The sequence below is a fragment of the Stegodyphus dumicola genome, chromosome 7 (assembly GCF_044657685.1).
Source record: "Stegodyphus dumicola isolate Sdum_Otavi_A_Nest chromosome 7, ASM4465768v1".
NCBI lineage: Eukaryota > Metazoa > Arthropoda > Arachnida > Araneae > Eresidae > Stegodyphus > Stegodyphus dumicola.
Window position 1 is genome coordinate 102,609,821 of NC_140774.1, and position 9,152 is coordinate 102,618,972.

At 35.8% G+C, this 9,152-nt stretch overlaps 1 pseudogene; it reads right to left on the reverse strand.

The window, feature by feature from the left end:
• Positions 1-6,593: 6,593 nt before the first annotated feature.
• Positions 6,594-7,366, reverse strand: LOC146996297 (heat shock cognate 71 kDa protein-like; annotated as a pseudogene).
• Positions 7,367-9,152: the final 1,786 nt, after the last annotated feature.

Sequence of the window (9,152 nt, forward strand, 5' to 3'; positions counted from 1 at the left end):
ATCCTTTGTAGGTGGTGTTTTTCTTTTTACCACGGTTTCTTTACCCGGTTCATCTGTACTTTTGTTTTTCTTAAACGCCGGAGTTTGATAATCATTTTTCTTTTTGATACCGACGTCCGGGTTGTAGAAGTGCTAGGTCTCTCTTCAGTTCTCCGTTTCTTGGGTGGTGGAATAGTTGTTGCAGTCTCTGGCCCTTCTATTTCGTTTAGACTTGAGTCCTGCAAGAAACTTTTAAGGATTTCAAAATCATTGGGATTATAGTATTTTTTCACCTGGTCGGGACTTGCTTTACAGATTTCCCCTCTCTCGTTTTTAAGATATAAAACTACTCCTTTGATTTCCTGAATTACATAGGGGCCTTCAAACTTTGGAGCTAGCTTTGCCATAAAATTGTCTGGGGCACTTGATAAAGAAAATTTCCGTTTCAATACTTTATCACCAACTTTAAAATCTGCTTCACGGCGTTTTTTATCGTAATAAATTTTCTGCCTATTTCTTGCCGTATCCGAGGTTTTAAGCGCCTGATCAATTAGTTTTTGCACGTCCTTTTGTTTGAATTCCTGCTCTCTTTGTTGCACAAAGAATAATTTATCTAAAGGCGTAATTAACTTTCTGCCTAAAAATAATTCTGCTGGAGTTTTTCCCGTAGTATCATGATGTGCCGTTCTTAAAGCATAAGCTAATTCATTTATGTAGCCATCCCAGCGCTTGTGATGTGTGCTAACGTAACTGCGAATTATTTTTACAATGTTTTTATTAACTCTTTCTGCTATGTTAGCCTGTGGTCTATACGGAACCATTTTGATATGGCGTATATCAAGTCCATTGCATATGTTTTCAAATATTTGACTAATGAATTGTTTTCCGTTATCGCTAATGACTTTTATCGGTGCACCGTATTTTAAAATGTATCTGTGTAAGAATGCATCTGCGACTGTTTTGGCTGACGCGCGTTTAAGTGGAACAATTTCTATCCATTTTGAAAAATGATCTACTATTACTAAAAGAAAACGATTTTTATTTAACTCGCTCTGGGGGAAGGGACCAAGGAGATCTATGCCTAAAATTTCATTCGGAAATGTAGCGCGAATGCTATTTAAGTACCCGGCCGGGCTGTAATTAATATCATTTATTAACTGACATTGATTGCAGGACCTGACATACGCCGTTACTATTTTGTATAATTGCGGGAAATATACCGCTTCGCGTACCCTTTTTAAAGTCTTTCTGACCCCGAGGTGGCCCGCTGTTTTTTTTTCGTGCAACTCCCTCAAAATGCTTAATCGAAGCGAGGCTGGGATGACTGGCTTATACTCAAGATTTTCGTTCGTTGTTTTCGTATAGAATAATAAATTATCTATTATTTCATAGTTTTTTGCTCTATTTCTTATCGCATCGATATCTGTATGCTCAAAGCCTTCGGGGTCTTTCAAATAAGCATAGATATTTCCAAATTCAGGATCAGCTTTCAGTTCAGTAATAACCGTATCTCTAGAATCTAAAATTTTTGAAGTCAACACAGCGCATTTAAGTTCATTACCTTCCTCGTCCAGTTTTATACGAGAAAGTGCGTCAGCTACATTGTTTTCCTTACCCGGTTTATATTTTATTGTGATATTATATTCTTGGAGTTTTAAAGCCCATCTTATTAACCTGGGCGTTAGGTTTTTTCCCGAGTAAAGTCTACCAACAGCCGCATGATCCGAAAAGACAGTTACTGGCGATTTGCCGAAATAAACTCGAAATTTGTGTACAGCCATTAATACGGCTAATGTTTCTCTTTCTGTAGCTGTATAATTCCTTTGTGTTTGATTCAATGTTTTACTAAAAAATGCCAGCGGATGGTTTTTTTTGCATAAGAACCGCACCCACCGCATAGTCTGATGCATCTGCCGAAATTTCCAGGTTTTCGTCCCCCTCAGGGAATTTTAAAACAGGGGCATTAATAAGCGCTTCTTTTAATCTTTCAAAAGCCGTGTTAGCTTCCGCTGTCCACGTAAATTTACTCTTTTTTCTTTTGATTACTAAGAGTGGTTCAACAATATTAGCGAAATCTTTTTTGAAAGATCGATAGTAAGAACATAGTCCAAGGAAAGACGAAAGTTTCTTGGCGGTGTTGGGCGGTGGGAAATTCTTAATAGCTTTTATTTTTGAATCTTGCGTTTCTATACCCTTTTGCGAAATTTTATAACCGAGATATTTAAGTTCTTTAGTTGCGAACTTGCATTTTGAGGCGTTAATTGTAAGACCGGCCTCTTTTAATAATTTAAAAACTTGTTCGAGATCACTAATGTGTTGTTCCAACGTACTACTCGTTATAATTATATCATCTAGATAAATTAAAGTTGATTTTCCTAGGACAGGCTTTAGAACAATGTCCATAGCTCTCTGGAATGTTGACGGGGCCCCACACAACCCAAAAGGCATGCGTAAAAATGCATAAGTGCCCGATTTTGTTATAAACGCGGTTTTATGTATATCTTCGGGTCTCATAGCTATTTGATAGTAGCCAGACGTTAAGTCCAAAGTAGACATATATCTCGTCGATTTGATCTGTCTAATGATCTCGTCTATAACCGGCAAAGGGTAAACTGGGAATTTAGTTATGCTATTTAGTTTTCTATAATCGATAGCAAACCTCCAAGCCCTTTTATCCGAAGGAGGAAACTCGTTCTTTTTCCTACATAGTACGACTGGACTCGCGTATTCACTATTTATGGGCGTTATTATTTTATTCTTTAACATCTCCTGAATATGTTCTTCGATGATTACGTCTTTTTGTTTGTCATAGCGGTAAGGTTTAGTCCTACAAGGTTTTTCGGCATTTAATTGAATCTTGTGAGTTACAATCTGACAGTTTCCCGGCTTTTCTGAAAACAAATGAGAAAAATTACTCACCACTTGCTGTATTGCTTTACTTTCCTGGTCATTCAAATGGCTAAGGTCCAATTCAGGTGTCTCCACCGGTTCCACCACCCTCTGGTCCATCTCCAGCACCACGGAACTATCTTGAAAATTTAATTTGGCCCTCGCGGCCCTTAAAAAGTCCATACCTAAAATAAGAGAGTGTTGGAGGTGTTTCACCACAAAAATTAATACTTTGAGATTTTCCTCTTTTACCTGTACGTTTAATGCTACTTTCCCGATGCAGTGACATGTTTTTCCTTGCGCCGCTATAATTTCCGTATTTCTGGTTTTAAAGAGTCATCCTATAAAAATTCTTTTTGAAGAACTTTTCACTCATGAAATTGCCTTCTGCCCCTGTATCGATGAGGGCTTCTACTGGTACATCGCCAACCAGGACTTGTATAATTGGTAGCTGTGAGTTTTTTACGATGACTGTATTTAGATGTCTATTTGAGAGTTTTTCTAAAACTTCCGGGGTCTGGACCCTCCCTTTCACAGGCCCCTCTAGTCGTTTAAAGCTTTCCTTTCAATCTGTGTCTTCTGGGTACGCGGATGCTTATTTTCAAATTTTCTTTTTGGGCCTTGCCCTTCAAGTTTCGATGCGTTAGCTTGATAGTTCTTTCCCCCATATGAGCGATTTCCATTTCTTGTTTCCTCCTTCCTTCTGGTACTTTGAGAATATGTTTCCCCTCTCGCTCTTTCCGCGATTCTGCGATTTTGAAACTTCACCGCCAATTCGAAAAGTTCCTGCAATGTGGTTGGGTTTCTAATTTCAAAGTAGTCTTGGACAGCGGGTAACAATCTTGCTAATATTATTTCAATAATCTCCGCATCAGGTTTTTTCCCATACAACATATCCGTTAGCTTGATTTTTCGTAAAATAAAGTCCGTCAATTGTGCTGTATCCCGTTGATAGAAACTATATAGCTCGGCTTCCAGCCGTGCGCGATCTTTCACTATGGGGAAGGCCTTTACTAACGATTTTTTGAAATTTTCAAAAGTATACGTCGGGCTTCCAAATTCACCTAGAAGAAATTTGCCTATATTTTTCCACCATAGCGCGGCCTGTCCTCTTAGTGCTGATGTGGCGATAGCAACTTTTTGTCTTTCGGGCACAGGATAGAGCTGAAAGTGGTTTTCTATACCTTCTAAAAATACGGACACCGAATTTTTTCCGTCGAAATAGACGTTTGGCTTGATTGATGCTCTCAAAGTCTGGACCAGGTATCCAAATCCTTCTAACTGCGTTGTCATTTCTTGGTGTTGTCCAGCGGCTTCCATCCAGTTTTCGGCCATTTCAGTTCGATAAGTGTTCGGGCGCCAATATAACGTTGCGCGCCTCTAACTAGCACGCAACCAAGAGGTGACTGTGAAAGCTTGTATAAACCACAGAGTCTTATAAAGGGTTTAAGTCCCTTTTTATTCAACGTACTAATTTACAATTGCGTTCTCTTGACGCTTACAAACGGTGCCAACTCGGCAGTCAAAATAAAAATAAAAACCTGAAAAGAAATTAAAGACAATATTCTAACTACGAGGCTCTCTCAAATAACTAACTCACCGCGTTTTACAATACGGCTGCTAATTCAGCAGACTTGAAGCTCACTGGAACAATTGCAACTACTTCCCGCCAAGCACATAGGCCGCAACGCGGGGTTTTTCAAATCTCTATAACTACCTCCGCGCTCGCTAAGTAAGAATAACTCTCTCTCACCGAACTTGTTTCCTTCTATTTAAATCATACTACTTCCGCTGATAATTTGAATGCTTGCGCGTTCTACTCAAATTTACATATTCTGGCATTGGCAGTTCCAGGGAAAAGTAAGGATTGACAGGAAAGATAGTTTAAACTTAAAATAAATGTTAGTTAAAATAAATATAAACCCTACAATGCTTCCATACAAAACCATCACAAGACACAACATTCAGACATCATACCAGGCTACGACAGTCATAACAAACATTCTGAACATGGTAAACCGAGTGAATAGAATATAACGTTTCAATTCTCTACATTCCTCAAAAATAAGATATAATAATTTGAGTCAACATGGAGTGTTCAGAACGCCTACATTACTAAGGGATTCAGCGAATGGATTTAAGTTCGCTCGTGCGATGGTCACTTTCTCGTCCAACAGATTATGACTAGAGAGTGGAAGGGAGAAAGGGACTTATATGTCATCTTCGGTGCACGAACAGAGCTAAATTATGCGCCTGCTTAAAGCTGTTAGCTGAATATCATTCTAACAGTTACACACATGCCTGAAAAAATTCATGAGACTTAAAATGGAAATCTTTATTATCTTTATACTACTTAGTGGGTCACAATCACAGAGTTAAGGGAAGTGGAAGTTTCATTAAACTTTTCTTTTGTCTCTCCTCTAAAATCTCAGAATATTATATTTGATATAAAATGTCTCACATCGCTTTTCCTCCTACTGAAACCCTTTGATTCTTATTAATATAAATAATAATAATTGTTTTCCGTCACTACTTACCTGACATGAACGTATATGTAATTTAGGCACACGCACCCAACAAAATATCTGATTTCGATACCACACGACTTCCCTGTAAGGACTATTAATTTATAGACATTTCTGCTTCAATTGATTTAGCCTGTGTCCTCGAATTTTAATTAGATATATATTTATATTTCAATTAATTTATTTCTCACTTCGCGGCGTAGCAAAAATCAATAAAGATTCAAAGCACCTTCATTGAAAAATGTAAAATATATAAGAATCTAAAACATTAAATGCAGTGAAAAACAATTTTTACAATTAAAATTAGAGTTTCTGCGTCCAGACAAGCAACTCAACCAACAGGTAGACAGACCAAAATTTTTGGTGTACAGTTTTGAAAGTTAATGTTTAGTCTACCTTTGCAAAAAGACATGGAAGTTGGCTCACCAAATGATTTAATCCACAGTTCTAATAACAGTGTCTGGCCTCGTTACGCCTCCTATCACTTTTACATTGCTCATAATTAGACAGCTATCGCATACACGAAAGGTGTAAAATCCATAACCGAAATATAAGAACAACATAAATTGACCTTTTAAAGGGTTCAAAGGCAAAAATGCAAAATTTATTAATATATAAGAACAAAAATACAGAGCTAAACTAGCCGGTGTAAGAAGCCATGAATATATATATATATATTTATACATGTTAAAGTGACCGATTGCAAGGAAAAAGCGAGGAGTACAACGAGATGTTATAGCACTCCCATATACTAAAACATTCTACGGCTACTCATTCTCGAGGTATTCGAGATACTTATCTCACGAAACGAAAATACTTGAAAATACCGAAAAATCTCTGTGCTGAATCTATTTTATAATCCGTTTTTATAAAAAAGTGCGCCATATATTTTATGTCCAGATACTATGCCAAAAAAAGTCATTCCGATATAAAGCGGTAGAAATGAATACTTTTCTTAAAATCTGCTACCCTAAATTTTTCGCAACTGTAGTTCTTCATTTAACTCGTACAGGAAACTAGAAGGTGACAGTTTTGTAATTTCAATTCTGCAAAGCCGATTAACGGAATTTAGCTTGCATTTTTCATACCGAAAAAGCGCGTCTTATGATGCATCTTATTAATCTGTAATGATATTTTTAAATCAATTGATTAAATTAAATTCTATTAATATTGCTTAATAACGTGTTGGCGATTCTCTACCTAAATTGCATCCCTGTTCCTAAATTTTGGCGAAATGCTTTCTTTATCATTCGTAATAGTGATCTTGTTCTCTTTTCCAGTACTCTTATCTACAGCAGACACATTCAATATGCTATTGGCATCAATATCGAAGGTAACTTCAATCTGTGGGACACCTCTAGGTGCAGGAGGAATGCCAGTTATTCAAACTTTCCAAGAAGATTATTGTCCTTGGTCATTGCACGTTCACCCTCGTAAACTTCGATCAAGACACCTGGTTGATTATCAAAGTAAGTTGTAAATGTTTGTGTCTGACGAGTTCGAATGGTTGTATTACGTTTGTTCAGCACAGTCATTACACCACCAGCAGTTTCAATTCCTAGAGACAGTGGGGTTACATCCAACAGCAACAGATCTTGCACTTGTTCAGATTTATCACCATTCAAAATTGCAGCTTGGACTGCAGCACCATATGCGACAGCTTCATCTGGATTAATACTTTTGTTAAGTTCTTTACCATTAAAGAAATCTTGCAGTAGCTTCTGAATTTTAGGAATACGAGTAGATCCACCTACCAGGACAATATCGTGGACTTGAGCTTTATCTAATTTTGCATCTCTCAAAGCCTTTTCAACAGGTTCCAATGTGCTTCTAAACAAATCAGCATTCAGTTCTTCAAAACGGGCTCTTGTTATGGTTGAATAGAAATCTACACCTTCAAAGAGAGAATCAATTTCGATGCTGGCTTGAGTACTTGAGGACAGGGTTCTCTTAGCCCTTTCACAGGCAGTATGTATGAGAAATTACATTTCATATATATATAGAGAGAGAGATATAGAAGACAGATAAATTTAAACACCTAAAACCAATATTAATTTGGAATCAAAGCAAGGCAATTCCTCAACAATATTAATAATCGCAACCTCGTATAAGAGTTTTAACACAATTATAAAAAATAATCGAAATTAAAATAAGAATTAATAATTGAACAAACTCGAAAAGTAAAAATGTGAAAGGGAAAATATACAAATTGTTAACATGTAAGAATTAATCTCCTTTTAAAGAGCTCGGTTACCCAAAGAAAGTTTTCTCAGTTACATGAAATTCGAATTCATATTACAAGAATTTATTAAGTAAATAGTTCAATATTTAAAATCATTCTCTGGGATTTGGATATACTTATGGATTACGAGGAAATGACGACGCCCTTATACTTATACTTATAGACTCCGCCCTAAGGGGGTCTGAAGTCTCGTAATTTTGCCTGAAAGGGCAATATTTTATGATTCATGCAGTGCCTCAAGAATAAAGCTTTGAATATTATAATGAATCATAAATAAATAATAATAAATAATACAAATGAGATGAAAAGACGAATGATTCAAATTTTATTGGAGAGCCAAAAGTGTTAATTTTACATTTAATTTTGAATAAAAGTCTAAACATTATAACGCGTTCCAAATTTTTTTTGAAATAATAATAATAAATAAAATTGTAATGAAAAATATAATCAAAAATTTTAAAATAAGTAAATCAAGTTCAAAAATATAATAATAATAGTAATAAAATAAATAATATAAAAATTAATGGTAAGGAAAATTAAAATATTAAGAAGAAATAAATATAAAATGTAAAACGTAACAATAAGAAAATACAAAAAACACAAAAGTAAATATTAATAAAGAAATAAGTAAAAATAAATAGCATTAAAATTGAATATGATATAAAAATAGTAAAAAAATCCATTAATTGCAAAAATATACATAAAAAAGTTCTTAATCTTTAATTAAGGGCTTTAAGTTTGGCTAAAATGCACAGTTTAGTCGCATTCAAGCCGCATCCTTGGCTCCCCACTTAATGTCTTTTTTATTAAATAAATATAATTCAGCTTATGAGCTCAATTTTTTATCAGTCACAGGTCCGTCAAGGAGGTCCCCACTTAGTCACTCACTGGTCAATCAGCGTGCAATTTTTTAGCCAGCCACTGGTCAATCATCGAGATCGTCATTTAGTAAGTCTTTGGTGTGTCAATGAACAATTTTGGTCAGATTGATGTCATTTCGAACAAATTTATGACGAATATAAACTGAAAGTATGTCAACATAGCTCAGATCTTGATAGGTTGCTTTAAAGTGTTATGTTTATTTTTAATTTTCTTAGAGCAAAAATATTTGAGTAACGCTTTTCTTAGGTTTGAAAATGTGAAACGCCGGCTACGATGTGAGGAAGGAGGCTTAGTATTCTCGTCATCAACGTAGATAACAGCGACAGTATCAACGACGATATCAATAAGGCGTTCTTGAAATTCTTGAATTGGTTTCACTTCTATACTGTCTACATGATCCATTTTGCCTTTTATTTCTATTTCATTACTTGTGTTGATGAGATTGCCGAAATCGATGTCCCCTTGTGCTCCAAGATCGTTATGCGATACAAAGCATTCAGCATCCAACGATTTAATAGAGGTATTGAAACTGAGTTCTTCCTGGTTAAAGGTGGTTGTAGCGGTATTCATGCCTGTTTGATTACCTGAGTTATAAGGTTTTGGAAAATCAAAATTCTTTTCTGTTTCTTGATGAA